Below are 16,493 nucleotides of genomic sequence, written 5' to 3'. Positions count from 1 at the left end.
ATATTAGAGCACTAAAAAACAAAGATAATGAACAGAAGTATGGACACTTTTGACAAGTGCTTCCAGTTATTCCATAATAAACTGCAGCAGATGAAATAAATTCATGTTTGAAGAAATCATTTCTTTGGGTGTGAGTGAGGAAAGTTCAATTAAGAACAAATGAGAGTGCAACTTTCCAATGATGAAGAAACGAAACATTTTGTGGAAAAACTCAACAGTTTTCAACAGTCCAAACGAATGAATAGTTAAAGTTTTCTCTAACGTTATTCAAGTTGGGTAATTGAAAGAGCCATTTTAGCAGAAATAAATGAGATATTTGATGATATTAATTAAAAAATTCAAAACAAGGACTGGACATGAAGTTATCAGACAATATAATTGAAGCAAAAATAATACCAAGAAAAGATAAAAGAAAAACAGCATTAATCCTGCTTATATTTATTGAACTGCCGTTTCAGTTCAAAAGACTGCAATTTCCAGTGAGATGAACATTTAGACAAACTTGGGATAGTGTAATATGAATTTGGAAGAATTGTGCTTTTCTCACAGTCAGTTATATGTAGCTTGATCTAGGGAAGGGAAACCCAAAGAATTTATGTATCTGTTCACCAAATAACAAGATGCCATATGTTGTGATCTTCAGTCCTGAGACTGGTTTGATGCAGCTCTCCATGATATTCTATCCTGTGCAAGCTTCTTCATCTCCCAGTATCTACTGCAGCCTACATCCTTCTGAATCTGCTTAGTGTATTCATCTCTTGGTCTCCCTCTACGATTTTTACCCTTCACGCTGCCCTCCAATACTACCGTATTTACTCGAATCTAAGCCGCACTTTTTTCCGGTTTCTGTAATCCAAGAAACCGCCTGCGGCTTAGAATCGAGTGCAAAGTTCTGAAAAATGTTGGTAGGTGCCGCCACAACTATCTTCCGCCGTCGAATATATGTAGCGCTACACAGGCATGCTTTGTAGGCACAAAGATAAGTACTGGCGCAAAAACCTCTCCGACTGGCAAGACTGGGATGTTTGTCAATATGGCCAACTCTACGTTCTTAATTTTTTCCTACCTGTGAGAAGAGATGGTTGTTAATAGGAACTTTTATGAATTGTGAATCACATGCAGTATTCTCTTCACCATAAGAATAAAACGAATATAAACATTTTGCCACGTATCCTTTCATGTTTGCTGCTATCTCATTTAAATCCTATCTGCCTCATAAACTACGAAACGAGTGAGACAACAGCAATCGCAGAAGAATATACATATCATGTCATGTTTATATTCATATCATTCTTGTGCCTGATAGTGATACAGTCAGAAATGAAGTACGACAATTGACTAGATTTTTAAATCTAAGTTGACTAATTTCTGTGCAGAATGTAATGTACTAAAGAGGCGTCTGCAAAGATTTTCAAACGGAGAAAAATTTTCGCTAAACTCTCATTCAGAACATCTTCTATCATACGCAATCTATTATTTGGTTCTTGTTGTTCATTATCAAAGAAAGCAGCAGTGTAAGTAACAACAAATAGCAGTCTCTTGCCATTGTTTCGCTAATGAGACAATTCCTCTCTTTTTTATTGTAAGCTGCGGCAGTGCGCACAAAAGCAAGCCATGCTGCGAGCGGCGACATGTCGTTAACACTCATTATCAGAATGTGACAAACAATGCATGACCCAGTACAGTAATGCATTTTCAGCTTAGCGTGACGTAAACACCTATAACAAAGAGAACGGCACTTATCAGATCAAAGAAAAATAAGCAGTCAATTCAAACTAGACGAAGCACGTGAAAAAGGAAGGGCACCCATATAAATACGGACGGAGTGCCTGACGCATAGCAATGGCTACCTGCTAAAGCTTAACTGCTAACCTTACGACTCGAACCAAACTACTGTAGCTGTATCGTCATTCATTCAACCTAAATTCTGTCTCGTATTACAATGGACCAACTTTGTTTCTATTTGGAGGTGGAGCCTAAAACTTTTCTCTCCCCTTGAATTTAGATTCTCAAATTTCATGTGCGGCTTGGAATAGGGAATTTTTTTTCCTTGATTTCGAGTCTTATTTTTCAGGTGCGGCTTAGATTCGAGTAAATACGGTAAATTGGTGATCCCTTGATGCCTCAGAACATGTCCTACCAACTGATCCCTTCTTCTAGTCAGGTTGTGCCACAAACTCCTCCTCTTCCCAATTCTATTCAATACCTCCTCATTAGTTATGTGATCTACCCATCTAATCTTCAGCATTCTTCAGTAGCACCACATTTCTAAAGCTTCTATTCTCTTCTTGTCCAAACTATTTATCGTCCATGTTTCACTTTCATACGTGGCTACACTCCATACAAATACTTTCAGAAACGACTTCCTGACACTTAAATCTATACTTGATGTTAACAAATTTCTCTTCTTCAGAAACGCTTTCCTCGCCATTGCCAGTCTGCGTTTTATATCCTCTCTACTTCGACCATCATCATTTATTTTGCTCCCCAAATAGCAAAACTCCTGTACTACTTTAAGTGTCTCATTTCCTAATCTAATTCCCTCAGCATCACCCGACTCAATTCAGCTACATTCCATTATCCTCATTTTGCTTTTGTTGATGTTCATCTTATACCCTTCTTTCAAGATACTGTCCATTCCGTTCAACTGCTCTTCCAAATCCTTTGCTGTCTCTGACAGAATTACAATGTCATCGGCGAACCTCAAAGTTTTTATTTCTTCTCCATGGATTTTAATACCTACTCCGAATTTTTCTTTTGTTTCCTTTACTGCTTTCTCAATATGCAGATTGAATAGCATCGGGCAGAGGCTACAGCCCTGTCTCACTCCCTTCCCAACCACTGCTTCCCTTTCATGTCCCTCGACTCATACAACTGCCATCTGATTTCTGTACAAATTGTAAACAGCCTTTTGCTCCTTGTATTTTACCCCTGCCACCTTCAGAATTTGAAAGAGAGTATTCCAATCAACATTGTCTAAAGCTTTGTCTAAGTCTACAAATGCTAGAAATGTAGGTTTGCCTTTCCTTAATCTTTCTTCTAAGATAAGTAGTAGGGTCAGTATTGCATCACGTGTTCCAACATTTCTGCAGAATCCAAACTGATCTCAGAGGTCGGCTTCTACCAGTTTTTCCATTCGTCTGTAAAGAATTCGCGTTACTATTTTGCAGCTGTGAATTATTAAACTGATAGTTGGGTAATTTTCACATCTGTCAACACCTGCTTTCTTTGGAATTGGAATTACTATATTCTTCTTGAAGTCTGAGGGTATTTCGCCTGTCTCATACATCTTGCCCACCAGATGGTAGAGTTTTGTCAGGACTGGCTCTCCCAAGGCTGTCAGTAGTTCTAATGGAATGTTGTCTACTCCCGGGGCCTTGTTTCAACTTAGGTCCTACAGTGCTCTGTCAAACTCTTCACGCAGTATCATATCTCCCATTTCATCTTCATCTACATCCTCTTCCATTTCCATAATATTGTCCTCAAGTACATCGCCCCTGTATAGACCCTCTATATACGCCTTCCACCTTTCTGCTTTCCCTTCTTTGCTTAGAACTGGGTTTCCTTTTGAGCTCTTGATGTTCATGCAAGTGGTTCTCTTTTTTCCAAAGGTCTCTTTAATTTTCCTGTAGGCAGTATCTATATTACCCCTAGTGAGATAAGCCTCTACATCTTTGCATTTGTTCTCTAGCCATCCCTGCTTAGCCATTTTGCACTTCCTGTTGATCTCATTTTTGAGACGTTTGTATTCTATTTTGACTGCTTCATTTACTGCGTTTTTATATTTTCTCCTTTCATCAATTAAATTCAATATTTCTTCTGTTACCCAAGGATTTCTACTAGCCCTCGTCTTTTTACCTACTTGATCCTCTGCTGCCTTCACTACTTCATCCCTTAGAGGTACCATTCTTCTTCTACTGTATTTCTTTCCCCCATTCCTGTCAATTGTTCCCTTATGCTCTCTCTGAAACTCTGTACAACCTCTGGTTTAGTCAGTTTATCCAGGTCCCATCTCCTTAAATTCCCACCTTTTTGCAGTTTCTTCAGTTTTAATCTACAATTCATAACCAATAGCTTGTGATCAGAGTCCACATCTGCTGCTGGAAATTTCTTACAATTTAAAACCTGGTTCCTAACTCTCTGTCTTACCATTACGTAATCTATCTGAAACCGTTTAGTATCTCCAGGGTTCTTCCATGTTTACAATGTTCTTTCATGATTCTTGAACCAAGTGTTAGCTATGTTTAAGTTATGCTCTTTGCAAAATTCTACCAGGCGGCTTCCTCTTTCATTTCTAACGCCCAATCCATATTCACCTACTACGTTTCCTTCTCTTCCTTTTCCTACTGTCGAATTCCAGTCACCCATGACTATTAAATTTTCGTCTCCCTTCACTACCTGAATAATTTCCTTTATCTCATCATACATTTCATCAATTTCTTCATCATCTGCAGAGCTAGTTGGCATATAAACTTGTACTACTGTATTAGGTTTGGGCTTCGTGTCGGTCTTGGCCACAATAATGCGTACACTATGCTGTTTGCCCCCCCTCCCATGAACTATGGACCTTGCCGTTGGTGGGGAGGCTTGCGTGCCTCAGCGATACAGATAGCCGTACCGTAGGTGCTACCACAATGGAGAGGTATCTGTTGAGAGGCCAGACAAACGTGTGGTTCCTGAAGAGGGGCACCAGCCTTTTCAGTAGTTGCAGGGGCAACAGTCTGGATGATTGACTGATCTGGCCTTGTAACACTAACCAAAATGACCTTGCCGTACTTTTTCCCGAGGGCATGCAGCTTTACTGTATGGATAAATGATGATGGTGTCCTCTTGGGTAAAATATTCTGGAGGTAAAATAGTCCCCCATTCAGATCTCCGGGTGGGGACTACTCAGGAGGATGTCGTTATCAGGAGAAAGAAAAGTGGCATTCTACGGATCGGAGCATGGAATATCAGATTCCTTAATAGGGCAGGTAGGTTAGAAAATTTAAAAAGTGAAATGGATAGGTTAAAGTTAGATATAGTGGGAATTAGTGAAGTTCGATGGCAGGAGGAACAAGACTTCTGGTCAGGTGACTACAGGGTTATAAACACAAAATCAAATAGGGGTAATGCAGGAGTAGGTTTAATAATGAATAGGAAAATGGAAATGCGGGTAAGCTACTATTAACAGCATAGTGAACGCATTATTGTGGCCAAGATAGACTTGAAGCCCACACCTACTACAGTAGTACAAGTTTATATGCCAACTAGCTCTGCAGATGACGAAGAAATGGATGATGAAATAAAAGAAATTATTCAGATAGTGAAGGGTGACGAAAATTTAATAGTCATGGGTGACTGAAATTCGGTAGTAGGAAAAGGGAGAAAAGGAAACATAGTGGGTAAATATGGATTGGGGCTAATAAATAAAAGAGGAAGCCGACTCGTAGAATTCTGCACAGAGCGCAACTTAATCATAGCTAACATTTGGTTGAAGAATCATAAAAGAAGGCTGTATACATGGAAGAAGCCTGGAGATACTGACAGGTTTCAGACAGATTATATAATGGTAAGACAGAGATTCAGGAACCAGTTTTAAATTGTAAGGCATTTCCAGGGGCAGATGTGGACTCTGACCACAATCTATTGGTTATGAACTGTAGATTAAAACTGAAGAAACTGCAAAAAGGTGGGAATTTAAGGAGATGGGATCTGGATAAACTGACTAAACCAGAGGTTGTACAGAGTTTAGAGAGAGCATAAGGGAACAATTGACAGGAATGGGGAAAGAAATACAGTAGAAGACGAATGGGTAGCTCTGAGGGATGAAGTAGTGAAGGCAGCAGAGGATCAAGTAGGTAAAAAGATGAGGGCTAGTAGAAATCCTTGGGTAACAGAAGAAATATTGAATTTAATTGATGAAAGGAGAAAATATAAAAACGCAGTAAATGAAGCAGCAAAAGGGAATACAAACGTATCAAAAATGAGATCAACAGGAAGTGCAAAATGGCTAAGCAGGGATGGCTAGAGGACAAATACAGATGTAGAGGCTTATCTCACTAGGGGTAAGATAGATACTGCCTACAGGAAAAATAGAGAGACCTTTGGAGAAAAGAGAACCCCTTGCATGAACATCAAGAGCTCAGATGGAAACCCAGTTCTAAGCAAAGAAGGGGAAAGCAGAAAGGTGGAAGGAGTATGTAGAGGGTCTATACAAGGACGATGTACTTGAGGACAACATTATGGAAATGGAAGAGGATGTAGATGAAGATGAAATGGGAGATACGATACTGCGTGAAGAGTTTGACAGAGCACTGAAAGACCTGAGTCGAAACAAGGCCCCGGGAGTCGACAACATTCCATTAGAACTACTGAGAGCCTTGGGAGAGCCAGTCCTGACAAAACTCTACCATCTGGGGAGCAAGATGTATGAAACAGGTGAAATACCCTCAGACTTCAAGAAGAATATAGTAATTCCAATCCCAAAGAAAGCAGGTGTTGACAGATGTGAAAATTACTGAACTATCAGTTTAATAAGTCACAGCTGCAAAATAGTAACGCGAATTCTTTACAGACGAATGGAAAAACTAGTAGAAGCCGACCTCGGGGAAGATCAGTTTGGATTCCGTAGAAGTGTTGGAACACGTGAGGCAATACTGACCCTACGAATTATCTTAGAAGCTAGATTAAGGTAGGGCAAACCTACGTTTCTAGCATTTGTAGACTTAGAGAAAGCTTTTGACAGTGTTGATTGGAATACTCTCTTTCAAATTCTGAAGTTGGCAGGGGTAAAATACAGGGAGCGAAAGGCTATTTACAATTTGTACAGAAACCAGATTGCAGTTATAAGAGTCGATGGACGTGAAAGGGCAGCAGTGGTTGGGAAGGGAGTGATACCGGGTTGTAGTGTCTCCCCGGTGTTTTTCAATCTGTATATTGAGCAAGCAGTGAGGGAAACAAAAGAAAAATTCAGAGTAGGTATTAAAATCCAAGGAGAAGAAATAAAAACTTTGAGGTTTGCCGACGACATTGTAATTCTGTCAGAGACAGCAAAGGACTTGGAAGAGAAGTTGAATGGAATGGATAGTGTCTTGAAAGGAGGATATAAGATGAACATCAACAGAAGCAAAACGAGGATAATGGAATGTAGTCGAATTAAGTCGGGTGATGCTGAGGGAATAAGAATAGGAAATGAGACACTTAAAGTAGTAAAGGAGTTTTGCTATTTGGGGAGCAAAATAACTGATGACGGTCGAAGTAGAGAGGATATAAAATGTAGACTGGCAATGGCAAGGATAGCGTTTCTGAAGAAGAGAAATTTATTAATATCTAGTTTATATTTAAGTGTCAGGAAGTCGTTTCTGAAAGTATTTGTATGGAGTGTAGCCACGTATGGAAGTGAAACATGGACGATAAATAGTTACGACAAGAAGAGAATAGAAGCTTTTGAAAAGTGGTGCTACTGAAGAATGCTGAAGATTAGATGGGTAGATCACATAATTAATGAGGAAGTATTGAATAGGATTGGGGAGAAGACTTGACTAGAAGAAGGGATCGGTTGGTAGGACATGCTCTGATGCATCAAGGGATCACCAATTTAGTATTGGAGGGCAGCATGGAGGGTAAAAATCGTAGAGGGAGACCAAGAGATGAATACACTAAGCAGATTCAGAAGGATGTAGGTTGCAGTAGGTACTGGGAGATGAAGAAGCTTGCACAGGATAGAGTAGCATGGAGAGCTGCATCAAACGAGCCTCAGGACTGAAGACAACAACAACAACAACAATGCTGTTTGTAGTAGCTTACCCGCACTCCTATTTTTTTATTCATTATTAAACCTACTGCTGCATTACCCCTATTTGATTTTGTATTTATAACCCAGTATTCGCCTGACCAAAAGTCTTGTTCCTCCTGCCACCGAACTTCACTGATTCCCACTATATCTAACTTTAACCTATCCATTTCACTTTTTAAATTTTCTAACCTACCTGCCCGATTAAAAAACATCCAGAGGCTGAATTTGTCCAGCGGCTCCAGGTGGCATGAATTGTAATGTTGCACATTTTTCAGGAGGGATAGTGTACTCTTGAGTACAGACCATGAATCAAGCAAGTTATTTTGACCAGCTATTGGCGTGTGCATGCCATAGTCCTAGTGTTCATGCCCATTTTCTCATTTTTGTTTACTGTGGTGTAAATATTCCCTGCTGTCCTTGCTAGATCATGCAGACAAGTAGGGGGCAGAGCACGTCCAACTTCTCACAGCACAATAAATAACTTCCAGCAAATTTGCCATCCAGATTAATAGTCAGCATAATTGTAGACAAATGCATTAAGACACTGATGTTAGTTGATCGTCATACAACTCTCTTGCTCCTTTCATATTCCCCTTCAAATCCCAATTGGTTGGAGTTGAAAACAGATTCTTTACTAAATGATGGGATAAGTTTGTTTATCTCATCTACAGATTTTTCAGCCGATTCCACAATTTGCTGTGCATCATCAAATTGCCACTTTGTTTCAAATTTCACTAACTTAGACCTTTCCATTCTGTGGCACTGAAGTTAAACAATCATCCACTGCTGCTCTTGAAATAACTGTAATCTGTTGCACACAGTTTGATGTGCATAACATAGGAGGTCACTATCATGCACATCTCTGAATTGTCTTGAGCATCCTTGAAACATGCAAATGCCAGTTTTTGTAACAAGTGCGCCTTGCCCTCCCTATAATATACATAGTTTTTCTAGTGCACTACAGCCACATTGCGGCAGACTTATTCGAAATACGCTCATAATTTTGTTTACTGTGCTCCGTTTTATCTTCCATGTTCGTAATTGTCTTTAGTATGCACTCCTTGAACAATGATTGTCCTTTACTGGGTTCCACTGGAACCACAATGTGTGTCTCCCTGTCAAAAAAGGATAACGAACTACGTGGCTCAACACCTGTTTCAATATCACTTTCACTTAAGCATGTATCATCATTATTGATCTCCACTTGTACATTGTCCACACAGTCGAGCGTATGTGTTGCCACACATTCCACTGACTCATTTTGCAGAAATGCTAATATTTAACCTGCCACTTCTTTCTCACTCTGCGAAATTCCTTGGGTTCCTTTCTGATGAATTGTCAACTTTGGAACTGTTGTTGTAGATATAGTGCAACATTTGCTTTGTTTGTTGTTGCTATTGCTCTGATTTGTATCAACACCACTAGCACTGTAGCAGTTTTGTGAGTTACTTGTTGACTAAGCAGTTCAAATATGTTCCATAGCCTTATGCTGTGGTCACCATTTGAATACCTCCAGTCCTGCCCCCTGTTGCCATTGGCAGCCAATAGTTTAGTTCCATGGTAGACAATATGTGGGGTTATTTGCAGTAAACATCATTGGACTTTTGCGACCTTGCACTCAAGGGGTTCTTTGTAAGTTCTTCAGAATGTGTTATGAATAAGATAAAAATGTCAGAAAGTTGACATAATTTACTGTTTTCATACTCTGTCTTGCGGCATCGTATCCTGGGATAGTTCATAATTGAGGGGGAAAAAAAAACAGTTGTTGCAAAGAAGCACGTAATAGTGATAGTAGATGGTGTCCCCTCTACAACATCTTGTAGACAGCTCATTTGGTCACACTGACAAGTTTCACAGTACATCTACTCCCTAATGAAGTTTGTTGTCAACGATCTATCAAGGTTTAAAAATAGTAACATTCATAAATATAAAGCTAGAAGAAACAGTGATTTGCACTATCCATCACTCAACTTTAATGGTACACAGAAATGGGTGAGGTATTCAGCCATAAAAATCTTTGATTACTTAATCAGTGATGTAGATAATTTAATAGGCAATATAATTAATTTCAAACAACTGAAATCATATCTGCTTAACAACTCGTACTCCTATTGTGTGTGATTTTTTTTTTTTTTTTTTTAACGAAAGGAACAAAGATACAGAACAACATAGTTAAGAATAGGTAACTGTATTATGGAAACGAAACCATAAATTAAGAAATCAGGAAGTGTTTGTGATGTTTCAATACTTTTCACCGAGAAAGTGTACTGCAATGGTAAAACCGACTCTTTTTTCACAGCATAGCAAGAGATTGCAATTATGACCAACCTCCAAGTTACTAACAAGGGAAACTCCCTTTTGTACTCCCTCAGATTTAGTGGTAAGGTGCCCCATTGGATAGCCCATCAAGAACTGAACACAGATCAAGCATGAAGACAGGTAGGAGTATATTGAACTGCGAAAAAAGAAGCAAAATAGAAACTGTGAGTGTCTGAGCTCAACATGTGCAACATTGAGCGAATTTGAACAGCCATGGTGTTAGGCTGTAAACGGGGGAGATCCATGTTCAAATCTCCATACTTCAGAGATATGAAGTAAATTTCAGAATTATTTCAGCTTCTTTTCATCTAAGGCAACCTATACATATTGGTTCCTCCAATTACCTCATGAAAAAGACCTCAAAGGTAAAAAGTAGACAGGTGAACTCTCACAGGAACTTACCACAACTGTTATTACCGTGAAGCATTTGCAAGTGGAACAGTAAGAAACTGTAGTTCCATGTCAATTCAACACAGCACTCAACAACCGGACCAACTTGGATATCTTTTAAATGTGGTGCATCGAATGATCCAAATAAGAGATGGAAAACTACCAATTTTCAGATATACAGGGTGGTCCATTGATAGTGACTGGGGCAAATATCTCACGAAATAAGCATCAAATGAAAAAAAAACTACAAAGAATGAAACTTGTCTGGCTTGAAGGGGGAAACCAGATGGCGCTATGGTTGGCCCACTAGATGGCGCTGCCATAGGTCAGACAGATATCAACTGCATTTTTTTAAAAATAAGAACCCCCATTTTTTACGAGGGTTATTCCAAAAGTAAGGTCCGATTCGCCGTAACTATTGAAATTTGGCGCCAATGACAAAACACGCATGTGCGCCGACTCCCAGCAAGCCTTGCGCGTCAAATGCCGCCATTCGCTTTGTTACTGTTGCTGAGTGTAGTTCACAGTGTCACTTTACAATGTTTAAGACAATTGATCAGCCCGCCGATTGTGAAGTAAGGGCAGTGATACGGTTTTTGTCTGCAAGAAACAATTCAGCGGCGGAAATCCATCGGCAGATTACTGAAGTGTACGGTCCTAACATAATGAGCGACAGTAAAGTGCGCAAGTGGGTGCGAGCTTTTAATGAAGGACGGGATAATGTGCACGATGAACCACGGTGTGGCCGACCATCAGTGATTTCAGACGATTTGGTCAATGCGGTTGACAAAAAAATTCGTGAAGATCGCCGATTCACTATTACAGACGTAGACATGCATTTTCCGAATGTGAGTAGAACAACTTTGTACAGAATTGTGTCTGAACATTTGAAGTTTCACAAATTGTGTGCCCGTTGGGTTCCCAGGCTGCTTACTGAGCCCCAACAAATGAAAAGAATGGCTTTTGCTCTTGAGTTTTTGGAGCGATATCATAAGGAAGGTGACAGTCTTTTAGACAATGTTGTCACAGGGGATGAGACATGGGTTTCTCACATCACTCCAGAGTCTAAACGTCAGTCAATGCAATGGCGTCACACGTCATCGCCAGTCAAGGTCAAGGCAAAGCAGACAATCTCAACACGTAAGGTTATGGCGACTGTGTTCTGGGATAGACGTGGAGTATTGTTAGTCGACTTTATGGAGAGAGGAACAACGATTAATAAAGCCGCCTACTGCGCTACCCTGACTAAACTTCGACGTGCAATCCAGAATAAGCGACGTGGTCTTTTTCCCACACTGCAAATGAAACGCAAGCTCTGATCAAGAAATTTGGATGGGAACAGATGGACCATCCTCCTTACAGTCCGGACCTGGCGCCAAGTGATTTCCACCTGTTCCGTTACTTAAAGGAGTTTCTCGGCGGCAAGCGCTTCGACACAGATGATGAAGTGAAAGAAGCAGTTAAGGACCGGTTATCGTCACAGGCGGCCGATTTCTATAACATGGGCATTCAAAAGCTTGTTGAACGATGTGACAAATGTTTAAATAAGTATGGAAGTTATGTAGAAAAATAGATAAAGATGTAAGGAATGTAAATAAAACAATTGTTTTGAAAAAACATTTTAGTTTTGATTTTTTTTTTATAACCGGACCTTACTTTTGGAATAACCCTCGTATTACATATTCGTGTAGTACGTAAAGAAATATGGATGTTTTAGTTGGACCTCTGTTTTTGCTTTGTGATAAATGGCACTGTAATAGTCACAAACGTATAAGTACGTGGTATCACGTAACACTCCGCCAGTGTGGACGGTATTTGCTTCGTGATACATTACCTGTGTTAAAATGGACCGTTTACCAATTGCAGAAAAGGTCGATATCGTGTTGTATGGCTTTTGTGATCAAAATGCGCAACAGGTGTGTGCTATGTGTGCTGCTCGGTATCCTTGACGACATCATCCAAGTGTCCGGGCTGTTCACCGGATAGTTATGTTATTTAAGGAAACAGGAAGTGTTCAGCCACATGTGAAACGTTAACCACGACCTGCAACAAATGATGATGCCCAAGTAGATGTTTCAGCTGCTGTCACGGCTAATCCGCACGTCAGTAGCAGACAAATTGCACGAGAATTGGGAATCTGAAAAACGTCGGTGTTGAGAATGCTACATCAACATCGATTGCACTCGTACCATGTTTCTATGCACAAGGAATTGCATGGCGACGACTTTGAATGTCGTGTACGGTTCTGCCACTGGGCGCAAGAGAAATTATGGGACGATGACAAATTTTTTGCACGTGTTCTATTTAGCGAGGAAGTGTCATTCACCAACAGTGGTAACGTAAACCGGCATAATATGCACTATTGGGCAATGGAAAATCCACGATGGCTGCAACAAGTGGAACATCAGTGACCTTGGTGGGTTAATGTATGGTGCGGCATTATGGGAGGAAGGATAATTGGACCCCATTTTATTGATGGCAATCTAAATGGTGCAATGTATGCTGATTTCCTACGTAATGTTCTACCGATGTTACTACAAGATGTTTCCCTGCATGACAGAATGGTGATGTACTTCCAACATGATGGATGTCCGGTACATAGCCTGAGTGCGGTTGAAGTGGTATTGAATAGCAAATTTCATGACAGGTGGATTGGTCGTCGAAGCACCATATCATGGCCCGCATGTTCATCGGATCTGACGTCCCTGGATTTCTTTCTGTGGGGAAAGTTGAAGAATATTTGCTATCGTGATCCACCGACAACACCTGACAACATGCGTCAGCGCATTGTCAATGCGCTTGCAAACATTACGAAAGGCGAACTACTCGCTGTTGAGAGGAATGTCATTACAAGTATTGCCAAATGCATTGAGGTTGACGGACATCAATTTGAGCATTTATTGCATTAATGTGGTATTTACAGGTAATCACATTGTAACATCATGCGTTCTCAGAAATGATAAGTTCACAAAGGTACATGTATCACATTGGAACTACCAAAACCAAATGTTCAAACGTACCTATGTTCTGTATTTTAATTTAAAAAACATACCTGTTACCAACTGTTCGTCTAAAATTGTGAGCCATATGTTTGTGACTATTACAGCTCCATCTATCACAAAGCGAAAACAGTGGTCCAACTAAAACATTCATATTTCTTTATGTACTACACAAATATGTAATAAAAAATGGGTGTTCCTATTTTTAAAAAAGCAGTTGATATCCATTTGACCTATGGCAGTGCCATCTAGCGGGCCAACCATAGCGCCATCTGGTTTCCCTCTTCAACTAGACAAGTTTCATTCTTTGTAGTTTTTTCGTTTGACGCTTATTTCGTGAGATATTTGGCCCGGTCACGATCAATGGACCACCCTGTACATGACAATTACAAAGAAAGTTGCAGGTCTGCAAAGTTTGAAACAGTGTGAAATTTACAGGCACCTTTCTCAGTATAAATTACTATAATTCTGGTTCTAATTCAGATATAGGAATGAAACTTTTTTGTGTAAGTGAAAATCTAATGAGTAGAGCCTTGCAATGATATGCAACATGACTGGTTCCAAGAATTTTCATATTCAAGCACCTTTAATACCTCAATTGTTGCTTGCATTGTATTGGGGGGGGGGGGGGGGGGGAGGGGGGCAAAAAAAAAAAAAAAAAACCCACACACACACACACACACATACATTTTCAGTCTTATTCTGGTTAAAGTTAGTTCATTGTCCTTAAACCAGTTAAAATAAATCCTCAGATTGGCTTTGCATTGTTCCTTTAGGTCCTCTGTCATTTCTTGTTGCAATGAAAGTGGTATCGTCACCATACAGGATAGATTTGCATGGCGTACCAGGTAGGTAGATCGTATTAAACAGTACGGGTCCCAGTACAGAACTTTGAGGCATACATCTCAAACCATCTAGGAATGCAGAGCTCAAGTCATTATAGTGTACCTTTTGCTTCCTATTGCCAAGATACAGTTCTATAAGGGTGACATCTGTATCTTGAATGCCATACCACCTAATTTTATGTATTATAATCCAATTACTCAGAGTCAAATGCTGTGCTTAGTTCAATCAGTAGGGCATCAACAGATGATTTTGCTTCACACACACAGAGAATTGTCAACTCAACATTTTAAAAAGCAGTTTGTGTAGATAAATTTTCCCTTGAAGCCATACGGAGTGTCAATATTCCATTGCAGGTGAAAAGTTTGTAAAATTTTTGGTACATTCAATGTTGTACTATTTTATTGTTACAAGAGATATGGGAAGGCAGTCATCAACACATGACTTGTCTCCTTTTTTATGTAGCTGGACAACTACTGTTATCTTTAAGCAGGCGGGAAGAGAGAAACTCGTGAAAATCCAGTTCATTAGTACACGAAGTGATTGTAGCATGATGTCCACTATCTTTTTAATAACAAAATTGGACAGACCATACAAGCTTCAGATTTTGAGTTGCTGAATTTTGCTATAGCTGCAATTCGTCCCCACTTGAATGTAAGTGTTGCAGGTTTGTTGTGCAATATGAATAACTTTGTTTTTCTATATATTTGGCAATGCCTGATTTATAGTTGTCATTTTGATGTATTCTGTGTCCTTTGTTAACAGCTTAAAAAAGAAGTTATTCATTTCATTTGGTGCGATGTTGGTAGTACCACAAGTGGCTCTATTAGTATTACCCAGTTCTGATTTGACAACTCTCTAAGCAGCCTTACATTTCTTTTGTGATTGCTGAATATTGTTTTCATTTGCCATTTGTTTCTGTTTTACTAGGTCTGTTCAAAAAATTCCAGAATTTTGTCCAAAAAATTTTTCTCCACTTACCTTTTACTTATTGTGCATGGTATCCTTCAAACTACTCTCCTTTACAATTGTTACACCATTTCCACTTCCAGAAACAGTCTTGGTACGCTTCTTGCTGGATTGTTCAAAGTGCTGTCTGCAAATTTTCTTTTATCTCGTTTATTGCTGCAAATCTTTGTCCTTTCAATGCTTTCCAAAGTCTGCAGAGGCCAGGTCTACTCTCAAGGAACGTCTTGTTCACGGACTGTCAGGCAAACGACTATCTGGTCTTGACTCATGAGTCGTGGGATGAAATTGACAGGAACACAGTGCATTACAAGATGCTATGTAAGGGTTTAATGACATGATCCAACTGAAATGTTACATTCTTCTGCAATCTCTCAGGCAGTCGGTCTTCGACTGACAGGAACAATTTTGTTGATGTCCTTGACATGACCGTCGTCGGTAGATGTTGAAAGGCATCCCGAATGAGGGTCATCTTTAACTTCCGTCCGGCCATTTTTAAACAGTGTGAACCATCCATAACACTAAGTACGACTACAGCACTTATCATTGTAGGCTTCCTGCATCATTTGGTGTGTCTCTGTAAATGTTTCTCTGAGTTTCAAGCAAAATTTAATGCAGACACGGCTCCTCTAACTCTGTCATCTCGAAATTTGCAAACTGTGCCACATAATGTTCTACTCAGTACAGCACTGAACAATAACGAACAGACAAACAACAATGAAACTTCCGGCAGTTACACATTAAACACAGGGGTGTGCAGGGATGCCAACTGCATTTCGCTCCAACACACCATTGGTACGGAATTACGAATGTCCCAGAAGTTTTTGAACAGACCTCATATAATTTCTGATCTGTACCTCTTCTTTAGTTCAAGGTACTTACGTCTATGTTCTTCCCTGATTTGTTATAGAGATTGATGACTTGTGTTCTTTATTTTTTGAAGTCAGGTGTGAACCATTGATGTAAACTTCTGTGATTACTTTTTCTTGGTTTTCCCTTGTGTCTTTTTAATATTTGAGGACAGCACTTATTAAACATATTAGAAGCAGAGTTGACAAAGCTATCAAAAGCTTCATCTGCATTTGTAAATTAAGATAGGAAGGTGAACCATTCTGTCATATGCAACTGTGCATTGATGTATCATTAACAATTGTAATGTACTTGGGTTGTTTACATTGTTCTGTGGGACGTTTTGTCAG

The sequence above is a fragment of the Schistocerca serialis genome, chromosome 5 (assembly GCF_023864345.2).
Source record: "Schistocerca serialis cubense isolate TAMUIC-IGC-003099 chromosome 5, iqSchSeri2.2, whole genome shotgun sequence".
In the NCBI taxonomy this organism is placed as follows: domain Eukaryota; kingdom Metazoa; phylum Arthropoda; class Insecta; order Orthoptera; family Acrididae; genus Schistocerca; species Schistocerca serialis.
This window is presented reverse-complemented; position numbering follows the sequence as displayed.